Genomic DNA, 14,586 nt, shown 5'->3' on the forward strand with positions numbered 1-14,586 from the left:
CCCATCCCCCTACTCTATCGCTGCATTTCCCACAGCTAATCTACCTACACATCTCTGGACACTACAGACAATTTAGCATGGCCAATCCACCTAACCCACATATGTTTGGAAGGAAACCAGAGGACCCACAGGAAACCCACGCAGACATGTGCAAACTCCATACAGATAGTTGCCTGAGAGTGGAATCAAACCAGGGTCCCTGGCGCTGTGAGGCAGCAGTGCTAACTGCTGAGCCAGCATGCTACCCACTTCATAGCCTCTTTATTTAGCTCAATGCATTTTTTGAGAATGTTCTGGATTTTGTAGACGAAGATAAAATGAAAAAGGGACTCACGTCTGTCACAAGTTCGAAGATTCTATTCAACATGACAGCCCAATCAATAATTGACTTTAAATTCATTAAAATCACCAACTTGGCTACTTTCTGAAGACGAGTCAGACTAGACTCAAAACGTTAACTCTGCTTCTCTCTCCACAGTTGCTGCCAGACCCACTGTGATTGTCTCGCATTTACTGTGGTTGCTGGCCTATTTTTCGCTTTCTCTGAACTACTGAGTGTATTTTACTGTTGGGCGAAATGTTTGGGGAGAACGGAGGAAGTCAGGCACGGTGTTGGTTTTGTACTGGGCCATTTTCCTGGAGGCAGGACTGGGGAGGAAATGTTAACTGTTCCCGGAAGTGGCCTGCAGCCATTTAGAGAAAGTGAAATGCTGATTTGGACAACTTGTTAGAGACTAACTGAAACTTCCACATGTGACAGGAAGAGCAGACGAGCTTCCTGAAAAGACCTCCTCAAGGTAGAGTGGGTCAGGGTGGGGTGGGGTGGGGGGTTGGGGGTTTTGGTGCAGTACTCTGGAATACTTTTGAGGCCCACCTCACCTATACATTCACAGCTGTAGCTTCAGGCCAACTTGTGGAGGCTATTCCACAATGGAAGTCTCGCAGAAGTACCATTCTTAAATTTGATACTTTAAAAAGAAGCACTGAAACGACTGTGCAGGCGGTCAGTATGGGAGCTGTCTGCAATATGGGAGAGGGATGTGACGTTAATGGGTCTGTCTGTAGTGAAGGACTCCATAATCCTCAATCTTTAAGCCTCGGGATAATTGCAGGAGATATCTGTGTGATCTCCCAGTCAGCAGTCCATTCTGCAACAAGCTGGGAACTGAAACCTTGTACCAGAGGGCAGCCAATTCATACGCTTTTACACAGACGAAAGCCAGGCAGTGTGAGAGGGGGTTGGATTCAGGGCTACCACTGGTTTCCTCCAGATATGACTATCAACGATCCTGCCAAGAGCCGGCAGCAATAGGCTCCATTCATTGAAGGCACGCCCTATATGTGGCCGCTGCAGACAAATTCTACAGTGTGCAAGGATAATGTAGATCTCATGAGCTCTCCAAGGGCACAGAAGTAATTTCCTCTCATCTTGAACTGTAAAATATTAATATTAAAATATTAACTGTAAAATATTTCTTCGGTGCTAGCCCTGGTATCATTAAAAAAATCGGTAATCAAACAGCACTTACCATCCCCTGCTGTGTCTACATGACATGATTTGTGCCGCATTCATCCATTTTGAGATCCTTGTTTCAAAATTCCATGTAGAGGCATTCAGTGCCCAGGTTGTTGGAATTGCCATGTTCCCCTTATGGAAGAGTAAGCCAAGCCATCATTTGTGTGTAATGCAGATGCTGACTGTTTCACATTACTAAGGACCTGCATTTTTATCCACATTTCAAGCATGACCAATGGATCTGGCCAAAGCAAGGCTTATCATCGCTGTTGCTGCGCTGTAGCAATGAAGGTGCAGAGAAATGGAGAAGGAACGGATGCACCAGCAAGTCCAAGGCCAGCAGCAACCTCCAGCAGAAACTGAAAAACCCGCTCATGCAGACTTGCAACAGAAGTCAGAAGTCACATGATGCCAAGTTATTGTGAAATTATAAGCTTTTGGAATGTAGTCCCTTCATCAGGTGAAGTGAGAGAGATACACACAAAACACAGAATTTATGGGCAGAGAGAGATCAAGGGCAGAGAGATCAAAAGACCTGTAGTGATGGCTTTGGGGAATAAATGAGATTTCCTTTTGCCAAGGGTTAGGAAATCTTTCTGCCTATATTATACTTAAATATCTTGTTTCACTTTACTTTTATTACCTTTGTGTAATATATATCTGTTTTATTGTTAAAACTAAATCTGCATTTTGGCATGCTCATGTTTCAGTGAAAGATCACCAATTTTAAAAAAAAAGTAGCCCATCAGATGAGGTGTAATTCTGGGATCCAATTTATTCAGCAGTGACGTCAGCTGGGATCATGAAAATAGCCATGGTGAAAACATGATTGCAAAGTGATCACAACTGGGACCTGAATATTCAGGGATATTTGATATTTTGAAAGGACAGGAAGAAAGTGTAAGCAGGTGAGGAAATTCAATGAGCTCAGCCCCAAGCATGAGAAATGATTTTGATTCAGAGGTTCAATCAGGTAAGGTGAAAACATGAAACAGCAAGGGAAAGAAGACAAACCTGGGAGTAGTTTATGGGCCTCCTGACAGTAACTTCATTGTAGGACAGAGTATATATCAAGAAATAGCAGGGTCTTGGAAGAAAGTTGTGGTGATAATCCCAGGAGATTTTAATTTTTGTCAAGAATGGATGCATCAGTTGGTAAATGTAGCCTGGAAAATGGGTTTCTAGAATATATTTGGGACAATGTGTTCCAGAACCAGCCATAGAATAGGTTATTCTAGAATTATTAATGTGTAATCAGACAGGGTTAATTCATTACCTCACAGTAAATGATCATATAGGTAGGAGTGGTCACAACAGGGTAGAATTTCACATTTAATTGGGTAGTGAGGAATATGCGGCTGATTTGATAGACCAAATAGCCGACTTCTGTTCCTAACTGTGACGATCTTACAATCTAGAACAGAGGATTGCTGCCACCACAAAACACATTGTGCACATTAAAATATAAACTGTTAAAATAGATGGTAATTGATGGATCATGATATGAAGAAGTTTTATTTATAATTGCAGGCACAGTCTTAGATTTGCTGGAGTGATACAATGAGGTAAGAGTTAGTTCTCTTGTTTCCTGGCAAGTATCATTTTAGCAATGTACTTAAATGATTACTTTTCTTCTGATCCATCAAGCATGCTGTTTACTGTTGTGAAACACAGGTCCCAAGTTGACAGCTTTAAAACATAGAACATGTAGCCTCTTAAAACAGGTACAGTATGTTCTGTTTTCTGGCATTTGCATTTTCATATCAAAAGCAGAGCTGTTTCTAAGCGAAGGTGTAAAGAATTCATAATTACTTTAACATCACACAGCATAACCTTGTGTGTTTCAATCAGCTTCTTCATTGTGAATACTTACTCCTAACATTGCTGCCTTGTCATGGTAAAATGACGCTGTCAATAAACACGTCAGAGACGAAATTGGAACCTTTAGGTACATGTGGTAGTTACCTTCCTCAGGTCGATGTACAGAGCAGCACAAATCATATGGGAGGCCCAATTTGTTCTCTCTCCCTCAAAAAATGGAAAACAGCACAGTGTTAGAATAGTGTATACAGTCTAAAACAGATTTGTTTATGGCTTATACAATACATAGCAAACCAAGAGATGCAACACAGCACTGAAAATACCTTAAATATCTTAAGTCAGACATTAAGATGGATATTCCCCTCCCAAGAAGTGGTAGGAAGGGCAAAAAATATAGTGGTGGGGGAGATAAGTGCAAACGAGATATCTGCCGTCTTCCCACCACAGGCGGAATCATGTGGCTGCTTTTCTGAACCGCAAGTAATGACCATTTAAGGGTTTCAAACCACCATGAGCCCAACTACTTATATTCCCTGCCAAGTGAGGAAACAGGCTATTTCTTTCTACTGCTTTATTTGCCTCAATATGGTGGCAGGTGGGATGACCAATGGGAACAGGGTGATGACCAGTGAAAACCACCCTTATCCTTGCCTCCAACCATCCCTCAAACCCTCGCTCTTGATGTGTCACTCCCCAAAATAAAATATTCACCTGTCTGGTCCAGATCTTCAACAGTCTGAACCTCACACAATTGTCTGCATCTCCCAATGGCTACTGACCTCTGAGTGGCTGGCAGCTTCAGAAAGGGGAGGGATTCTCTGACTTCAGCACCTGATAGGACAAAAAGCCTGCCCGTCAACACTTAAGTGCTTGATTGACATTTGATATCTGGTGCGGGGTTTTTTTAGCAGGTCGGGGCAAGGATTTATTGCTGCTGAAGATATCACCCCTATACCGAGTGCAAAAAGAATGAAACACCCACCATCCTTTTTGATGGAATTGTGCTAAGTCAGGATTTCCCCTCACCATGTTGAACCACCATTGAACTCGATCAAAATCGCAGAATGGGGTCATAAGAATACCCAAGCCAATTGTCTACACTTGAATGGTAGAATACAGATTCTTACACTCCAACAGATCCAGACAAAATTAGACAAAGGAGAGCCAATGGATGTAGTTGATTTGGATTTCCAGAAGGCCTTTGACAAGGCCTTTATAGAAGGCTGCGAAGTAAGATAAGAACTCATGATGTTGGGGTAAGGTACTGGCATAGATAGAGGATTGGCTGGCTGGTAGAAAGCAGAGAGTGGGGATAAAGGGGTCTTTTTCAGGATGGCAGCTGCTGACTAGTGGAATGCTGCAAGGGTCAGTGTTGGGAACACAACCTTTGATGTTTTACATTAATGACCTGAATGAAGGAACTGAAGGCATTTTTGCTAAGTTTACAAATGACAAAGATACATGGACAGATAGTGTTAATGAAGTAGGGAGGATGCAGACTAGGACACAGGTGGAATACAATGTGGGACAGTGTGAGGTTATGCACATTGGTAAGAAGAGTAGAGGCACAGAGTATTTTCTAAATGGGGAAAGGCTATGGAAACCTGAAGCACAAAGACACTTAGGTGTCCTAGTTCAGAATTCTCTTAAGGTTAATGTGCAGGTTCAGATGGCAGTTGGGAAAGCAAATGCAATATTAGCATTCATTTCAAGAGGGCTAGAACACCAGAACAGAGATGTACTGCTGAGGCTGTGTATTGCTCTGGTCAGATCCCATTTGGAATACTGTGAGCAGTTTTGGGTCCTTCTTTCTAAGGAAGGATATGCTAGCCTTGAAGGGGTTAAAAAGAACAGCTTGCAGTAGCTGGTGAGGGATAATAAACAGGTTTTCTTCAGGCTTAAGATGTTTTATTCATTCATCCCCTCCATTCAGAGGTCCAATGGCTTCTGACTCTTATCATTAATACCCACTACCTGGTCAGCTACCTGGGAACCAATCGCATAGTAATCAGCAGGCAGAAAGTCCTTGTCGAAAATAATTTGGTCACCACTCCACAGACCAAACAGCCACTTCTACCAGCTGAAGCACACATCCCCTGGCTCCAGATTGTCTGACCTGCCTCACTGCTTGAATAAGTGTCAATGTAAACAGCATTGTAAGTGTCAGTAGCTTGTTTTATACAGCAACCCCTTCCACAATCCTTGGTTTTCGAAACAGTCTTCTTTCCAATTTTGGTTCACAACCAAAAATAGAGAAAGGTAAAAACGATACAGTTTTTACACAGTAGCAACTCATAACAAACTGGTTAGCAAAAGTCCTTTTTTTCCTGATGAGCAGAATATACCTCCCCTCTCAGAATACCTGCATCTTTTGGAAAAGATTCCGTAGACATCAGAACTTTTGAATTTGTACCATTGGAATTCTTCCATGTTAAGGTAATTCCTTTGAAGTTATACTGAGAGTCTAATAGTTGAATCACCTTGTAAAACATGGTGGTAATGTCTAGATTTATGTTTCTCTGCAAACATTTCACTTCATGGTTTGAAGATCAAGAAATTAATTTTATGCAATATGTACTGCATAATATATTAATCTGCATAAACTAACCATTCAGATATCCTGTATTGATACTGGCTGCAATTGAAACTACAGTCTTTTTGGATGGTTGAAGTAACTTGGGAAACAAGCTACTGGAGATTTGGACCTGGTACAAGTTGTGCAGGTATCAATGCAGCTACCAAGAAACTAGCTAGTTCCTTTTTTTCATGTTTATTGTGATGCTGATTCACCACAGGGAAGTCATAACAAGGTTGTTATTTGATATATGTTAAGCTGTTTATTCTGCATTGCAGAAGCATAACTTCTATTCCTGCTAATGTTACAAATGCTGAGCTCCTTGAGTGTGGATATATGCATGCTCCAGCTATAACTGACAGCACATTTGGCTCCCAATTGCAGGTGGGCTAGTTTGATCTGTAGAACAGTTGTTTGTATTTATGTTGGATTGTGAATAACTGGACGGTGAAGATAGACTGACTCCTGTTTCCTTCTTTGATCTGTTAAATAGTCATTTAGTAACACAAGCATCCACTCCCTCTACCACCGACACTCAGTAGCAGCAGTGTGTACTATCTACAAGATGCACTGCAGAAATTCACCATCAGACAGCACCTTCCAAACCCATGATCACTTCCATCGAGAAGGACAGGGGCAGGAGACATATGGGAACACCACCACCTCCAAGTTCCCCTCCAAGCCATTCACCATCCTGACTTGGAAATATATCGCCGTTCCTTCACTGCGCTGGGTCAAAATCCTGGAATTCCCTCCCTAATGGCATTATGGGTCAACCCACAGCAGGTGGACTGCAGCGGTTCAAAAAGGCAGCTCACCACCAACTTCTCAAGGGCAACTAGGGTTGGGCAATAAATGCTGGCCCAGGCAGCGACGCCCACGTCCCACAAATGAATAGAAAAAAAAGAGCATTCAATCAATTCTAGTTATAAAGTGAATGATCTCAATTCTGTTTTCCTGGCCCCTCACAAGAACTATATCTCAATAGGACTGACATTGTTATGCTAGACAGTTGTAAATGCCTGGAGCATTATTGAACCTGCTACCTGCTGGATTAGGTAGTGGCTGTACAACTAAGCCCCCCCTCTCTCAATATGTTTTTTCTTCCAAATCGTCTCAAAAAGTTATTGGAATCATCCTCTGCACTGATCAATGGCTATGCAAATGTATAAGGTAGGTCACTAATGGATTGTTTGCCACAGTTATCAAATTCTCCTGTGACGCTGAAGAATAAATATGCTCTTGAGTTTGTGTCTCTTGCTACTAAAATCAAGTTGATATAACTCAGTATTGTATGATACGTGGGTCACTGATGTTTGTCAATGGGTTGCTGGGAGATGCCAATCTTCCCAACTCTGACAGTCTAGAATGTCAACTTAACTAATCTCCAACACTTCCGCCTCTGCAACAGTTGACTTTCATCTGTGGAGGATCACTCCAATCCTTTTCTATCTCCTCAGTGTTTTGTGTTCACTTCCAAGATGGAGAAAAGAACAAACATTTAACTTGATCACCTGATAGATATATGCATTCGGTGATGCTGGTTTTCAGGGAGCAGAATCAAATTCTTCAGGCTGATGATGAATGACAACTTAGATAGATAGTTGTAAATGTGAGAAATGCGTTGAAAGGGAATGATCGTTGCACTTAACTGTTAAGTGGTCATACTGAGTTATGCGATTATTAGGCTTGAGAAGGATAAAATGCAGGGGGAAACAGGCATCTGAACTGCAGGATTTTAGGTGAAAGCATAACGGTAGACATTGTATTCAATTCCTGTTTTTCAGGCAAGAGGATGTTGTGGTAAATATTTGTTTTTTTCTTGGACTGGAAGAAGGTTTAGAACAAACAAAGAACAAAGAAAATTACAGCACAGGAACAGGCCCTTCGGCCCTCCAAGCCTGCGCTGATCCAGATCCTCTATCTAAACCTGTCGCCTATTTTCCAAGGATCTGTATCCCTCTGCTCCCTGCCCATTCATGTATCTGTCTAGATACATCTTAAATGACACTATCGTGCCCGCCTCTACCACCTCCGCTGGCAACGTGTTCCAGGCACCCACCACCCTCTGCGTAAAGAACTTTCCACGCAAATCTCCCTTAAACTTTTCCCTTCTCATCTTGAAATCGTGACCCGTAGTAATTGAGTCCCCCACTCTGGGAAAAAGTTTCTTGCTATCCACCCTGTCTATACCTCTCATGATTTTGTAGACCTCAATCAGGTTCCCCCCTCAACCTCCGTCTTTCTAATGTAAATAATCCTAATCTACTCAACCTCTCTTCATAGCTAGTGCCCTCCATACCAGGCAACATCCTGGTGAACCTCCTCTGCATCCTCTCCAAAGCATCCACATCCTTTTGGTAATGTGGCGACCAGAACTGTACGCAGTATTCCAAATGTGGTCGAACCAAAGTCCAATACAACTGTAACATGACCTGCCAACTCTTGTACTCAATACTCCGTCCAATGAATGAAAGCATGCCATATGCCTTCTTGACCACTCTATCGACTTGCGTTGCCACCTTCAGGGTACAATGGACCTGAACACCCAGATCTCTCTGTGCATCAATTTTCCCCAGGGCTTTTCCATTTACCGTATAGTTCGCTCTTGAATTGGATCTTCCCAAATGCATCACCTCGCATTTGCCTGAATTGACCTCCATCTGCCATTTCTCCGCCCAACTTTCCAATCTATAGAGTTGCATTTCTCCAGGGACTGTTAATAAGACCATTGTTCCTTCCTTTTACATTAATGACCCAGATTTAGGTGTTCAAGACACAACTTCTCATTGGGTTAAGAACCAGAAGACAATGTTTAAAAAGAGATGGAAAAACAAGTTTTGTTCTATGAGTCCTTAGAAGAGGCTTCGCAGTGGGGTTAAAATTGTTTCAGAGATAGTAGGAACTGCAGATGCTGGAGAATCTGAGATAACAAGGTGTAGAGCTGGATGAACACAGCAGGCCAAGCAGCAATTTCTGAAGAAGGGTCTAGGCCCGAAACAGCAGCCTTCCTGCTCCTCTGACGCTGCTTGGCCTGCTGTGTTATCCAGCTCTACACCTTCTTATCTCAGATTCTCCAGCATCTGCAATTCCTACTATCTTTGTTCCATGAGTGGCAGGTACCTGGAATGCACTACCTGAAATTGGTAGTGGCAGATACAGTTGTGACTTTCCAAGGGGTGTTGGAGTATCTCTGCATGGTTGGCATTGTAGAAGGGGTGGGGTGAAAGTTTCAGGAAAAGGAAAGGGGTCTTGTTTTAAAGTTGATCTTCAGAGAGCCAGGACAGAAATGACAAGCTGAATCCTTTCCCCCTGTATTGTAACCAGCCAATAATTTTATGACTTTAACTAAGTATCACACTTGATATAAAGTACTTCTGCGGGCATGCTCCTTTTAATTACTGCTTAATGATTTGCACACTGATGAACAAGTAGCCCTGATTTAGCCATTGTAATTTATTGAGCAGAAATCTTGAGTTAAATGACTGTGTATGTTTTATATACACAAGTTAACAATACAACAGCTTTAAATAGTTAAGTGCCACTATAAATGTGGAACAGGAATTTATAATATTAGTAGTTGACAGAATGTCTGGAAGGGTGTAAGCATAGTGTATTTTTTGGGAGAAATGCAGTGAAAAGGGATATTGAACGTTACTAAGGTGATAATTGGACAAATTGGTCCTTTTAAACTTTGTTAGCAAATTTCAAACCATATTTATAGACATAAATTTTACTTCTGCTAACCAAAATATGTTATAATATGGATGTATTTGCAGCTGCAAGCAACCACTGAGCCTGCTGAATTTTGAAAACCGACCCAGATGAACAGAGGTGGTCTATGCCACCAATTATTTCCGTGCTGCATATTCAGCTTTGGTGATTTAGAAAGTGGTGATTACGTTAGGACTATAAATGCTTTTTAAAATTTTTTTACCGCAGCTATTCGGGATCCAATTTATGTAAATATCACAGCCCTTTTAATCCTGGATTGAAAGAATTTATGCACTGCTTGCTGCCTCTTGAATCAAAACTCAACAATGGGACAGAACTCAAATTTGAGTTAATTTACAATCAGTATTCCAAAGAAGCACCTACTCCATGCCTGTTGAACTTCTTCTGCACTCCATGCTGTCTGCTTCAATATGTCTGCTACTTGTTCTCATAGAATCCCTACAGTGTGGAAACAGGGCCTTTGGCCCAACAAGTCCACACCAACCCTCAGAGCATCCCACCCAGAACTCATCCCCCTTTCCCACTCACCCCTGAACACTGTGGGCAATTTAGCATGGCCAATCCACCTAGCCTGCACATCCTTGGACTGTGGGAGGAAACCGGAGCACCTGGAGGAAACCCACACAGACACGGGGAGAACATACAAACTCCACACAGACAGCCGCCCAAGGGTGGAATTGAACCCAGGTCCCTGGCACTGTGAGGCAGCAGTGCGAACCACCGGGCCACCGTGCATAGGTTAGGAGCAAAAAAAAGCTTTTTCATGCTGATAGTACATTTGAAATAATGGACACCTCCCAAAACACACTGTACATTGTTGCAAAAATACCAGGCATTGTACCACAGAGTAGCTCACAGTGTGAATCTATAAACTCTCTCTATAATCTATAAGTTCTTTGTTTTGAGTGTACCTATTTATAAATAACTAACAACAAATCTTTAGTTTTAAAACAAAATCAAATCTTTGTTTATTGCACAAATATTCCCGAGAAAATGTTATTTAAATAAAATGAGTGCCGCCAATAAGAAGTAGAAATGTACAAAACAGACTTGCAAAGAGGAGAATAAGATCAATCTGTTCTATGCTGGAAGATTTCCCTTTCCTAGCTGAAGGAGTTGAATTCATGAAGCCAGACATCAGCAGGTTGTGATGGCTTTTGTGGTTGTTTAGTTGGTGGTTGCTGATGCGGGTGGACTCAATAGGTATAGTAAGCTTTTGGGTACACAGAATGTTTCTTGTTCCTCATTTAGTCCTGTAATTAAGGCACTCACAGATTGCCTGAGCTCTTGTAGCAGAACAGTGGTTAATTTCTGAAAGAACCTTTTTTCTTCTGTTCTGAGTTCTTGGACTTCTGTTACATGCTGAGAATCCCCTGTTTCGGCAGCCATTTTCAGTTTGATTCATATCTTTAGTTTTGCTGAAAAAACTAAAGTTAATTATGCTGAAATTATCTGGGCAGGAGAGAAAGATATCCTTTTGATTTCCTGTTTTGTCATGGAAGCTTAGATTCTCACATGTAAGGACTCATTGTGTTTCCAAAGTTTAATTGAATTCTAAATGACTTCCTTTCTGGTTGATGTTGAGAGAATTCTTCGGCCTGTCTATCCTTCTGGTTGAAATTAATCAATGGGAACATTCTTGTGATTCCTGAGAGGTACGTTTTGAGTTAACATGTCAATCATTTTAAAAATTCAGAGTAGCTTTCTTTTATAAAAACAAATAATAAAATTACATGTTCATGACAGTATTCTGCTTGTGTCCTCGATAGACCCATGCAAAAATTGTATTTCTGTCTACTAATCACAAATGAGATGAATATAGTGTCATTGTTAAACACCTGAGATGAGCTATATTTGGCTGAAATGTGATGCAACTACTTCATAACCATATTACTATTATGCATAAAAGTTTTAAAATAAATTTAGAATGGGCTTCACCCCGTTACCAGATGAATATGAATTCTAACAACAAATTGGAACCTTTCTAAAACCTTGTAGCAAATCAGTCATCGTGACCATGAAACTGCTTTAAAGCTCTATCTAGAAATTGACCATCTTTAACTGGTATAGCTTATGTGCAAATCTAGCTGATGTAGATCTCTGAAAAGACCTGGCCAGTCCTTCAGTTTAAGGGATAGTTGGGCAAGGTCAGTGCTTACTTCTCATCCCTGTGATGTGCCTACATATCTGAAACTTAATTTTAACTGGTCATTGTTCAAAACTTCCAGATTTTGAGCCGTCAAGTGCAGGAGGGACATAGGGACTTCAAGTATTCCAATCAGCTCCTGGTGATGCCAGACCTAACATGTCGAATGCAGGGTATGTTTTTCTGAAGAGATAGTAAGTAAAAATTTACTCCTAAATTTGCCTTTTCTATTTGAGGGTAAACGTAAGTGGAGTGTAAATGCTTCTATGAGTCTCATCAGGAAATCTTTGAGTCCTTTTGCTGCCACACCCTCTTCTCCACAGATTTCTCCAAACCCCTCCCCTCTCCCATCTCCCCACCATCCAAAAACTACCAGGAGGAGCAGATGGTTGAATCTGCACTGAAAACAACAAATGCTGGAGATCACAGTGGGTCAGACAGCATCCATGGGGAGAGAGCAAGCTAACGTTTCAAGTCTAGATGTCTCTGATGAACAGTCACCTAGACTCAAAATGTTAGCTTGCTCTGTCTCCGTGGGTGCTGTCTGACCTGCTGTGATCTCCAGCATTTGTTGTTTGAACTATCAGGTACTGTTCTCATGGCTCTCTGGCTATAGGCTCCTGCCAGATAGTAGGTCTGTCAGGATTTAGATGGGATTGTAGGCAAACTTATTCCGTAACACCCATGGCTTAATCGCTGCAGCTACTAATATCTTTGGAGAGTAGGGATTCACTATCCAGTTTGGGGAGTTCATGTGCTGAACCTGACCTCTTTAATAACAGAATCTCTGTCAGAATATGCTACCATGACAGCAAACAGTTTTCAGGACATCAGCATCTACAATGACCAAAGCCAATAGTGTGGTACCCAGAAGACTGAGGATAAAAATCTGATCGGTATCACATTTGGAACCTTCTCCACATGTGTTGCATTTCTGGTGCTTGACATCAATACTGACAACTCCAACTTAAATACTGGTCTAGGGTGTCTTAGGTTATGGGTGACTGCACGTATATGATCCCTAAGGCCACATGCTCCTTATAACAGTTGCAGCAATATGGCAGCAGAGTAGAGGGTTGCTGAGCCCAGGGTTTGTCTGCTCCCATTGGCTTTCTTTCTCTTTTTCTCTTCTTTTTAATTTCGCTCTTTCTTTTTCTCTTTGTTTTCTTTTCTTTTAGTAGCGGGTAAGGAGGAGGTCTCTGGTATCAGTGGCAGCAACGTCAGCACAAAAAGCTGGACCCAGCTCCACCCCAAGCTCAGGGTCTCCCAGCGAGCGAGGAGCAGGTCCCCCAGGCTGACTCCCCCAGCCCGGACTCGCAGGCTAGGCCCAGGCACCTGACATGGCTGTCTCCGCACAGCGTGATGCTGTCCCGGTGTGGCAGTCTTGTCCTGGTGTGGAGTTCTCTTCCCCGTGTGGAGGTCTCCTTCATCGTTAGCTTCCAGGTATTCCAGAGCCCGGCAAGCAGCCTGTTCCTGGAGTGGCGGTCTCGGTCCAGCATAGCGCTCTTCTTCGGTGGACGCTTCCAGCCTCGTATCAAGCGGCACAGCGGTTTCATCCAGGAATGGTGGTCCCATCCCGGCTGCATCTTTGCAGTCTCCCACTGTTCCTAAACTGGCTTCCCACAATCCCAGGAGCTGTTAGCAGAACTGTGACGAACTTTGTTTAATTTTACATTTTTTTATTATTACGTATAACTTCTGTCATTGAAGGCACCATGGTGGAGCGACTTATAAAACCTTTCACTGTATTTTTCATGTTAAAGTACACGTAAGAATAAATTTCTATTCTATTCTATCCAATTCCTTATGTACTGTAACACTTTTTTTTTAACATGTATGCAGAGGTGGTTCTCAAATCCAGCTGTCTGGCACAGCACCTAAGAATTGTTCTCTTCAGAATTTATTCTAGACTAGCGTCATCTTTACTGTTGCCGGAAACAAGTAATCAGTTACGTGATGATTTGGATGAATTACCTTCTCCCATCTTTATTACTTCAGATCTCACCATATGATATGGGATGATATGTTATTGCTATGGGATATAAACTGCTAGTACTCCAAACGTAAAAAATGTCATCTTTTATGTAAGATGCCATTTGATGGGGGAGGCTGTACAGACGCAATGCTGCGTACATTTCATGCAAAGTCTATGCATGTATATCGAATTTTGAATGAAGAGTAAATGTTTAGGGAAAAAAAATCTTGGATTTCTCCAACCTCTCAAATGATGTAGAACAAACCATTTTACATGATCGTCCACCTCAATAACAGAATACACTGGCAATCATACTATAGTGAGGAAGCAGTCAGGAAACACATGTATATGTTTGCATGACATTACAGTTCCTAAATTATATTGAATTCATAACAATGTAACAGACCTGTTTCTTTGAACAGAGCTTATTTAATCAGTAACTTTACTTAAAGGAAAGAATTTAAAACAGACATTAAATTATAAATATAAAATTTGAAACTTGCATTTTATTTTGAAGACTGTTTGTCCCCCTTCAAAAAAACTCTATTCGTAGTATCACTGAATTGTAAAATATTATGCCTCATTCTCATGGATTTGGCAGGCCATGTTTTTGTGAAATTGATATTCATCAGTTAGATTTCTTTTATACTTGCATTTCCATGCAGACTGATGGGTTTCTTACTGTTGTAGTATTATTTCCTTGTATACCATTCCTTGTTTGGACCACATATTCAACAGCTTTCACTCAGCTCTTATAGATTTGCTGTATGTGCTGACAGATGAGTTCTGAAAGAACTCTTCACTGGATCCCACCAAAT

The sequence above is a fragment of the Rhincodon typus genome, chromosome 6, assembly GCF_021869965.1.
Source record: "Rhincodon typus isolate 14 chromosome 6, sRhiTyp1.1, whole genome shotgun sequence".
Lineage (NCBI taxonomy): Eukaryota > Metazoa > Chordata > Chondrichthyes > Orectolobiformes > Rhincodontidae > Rhincodon > Rhincodon typus.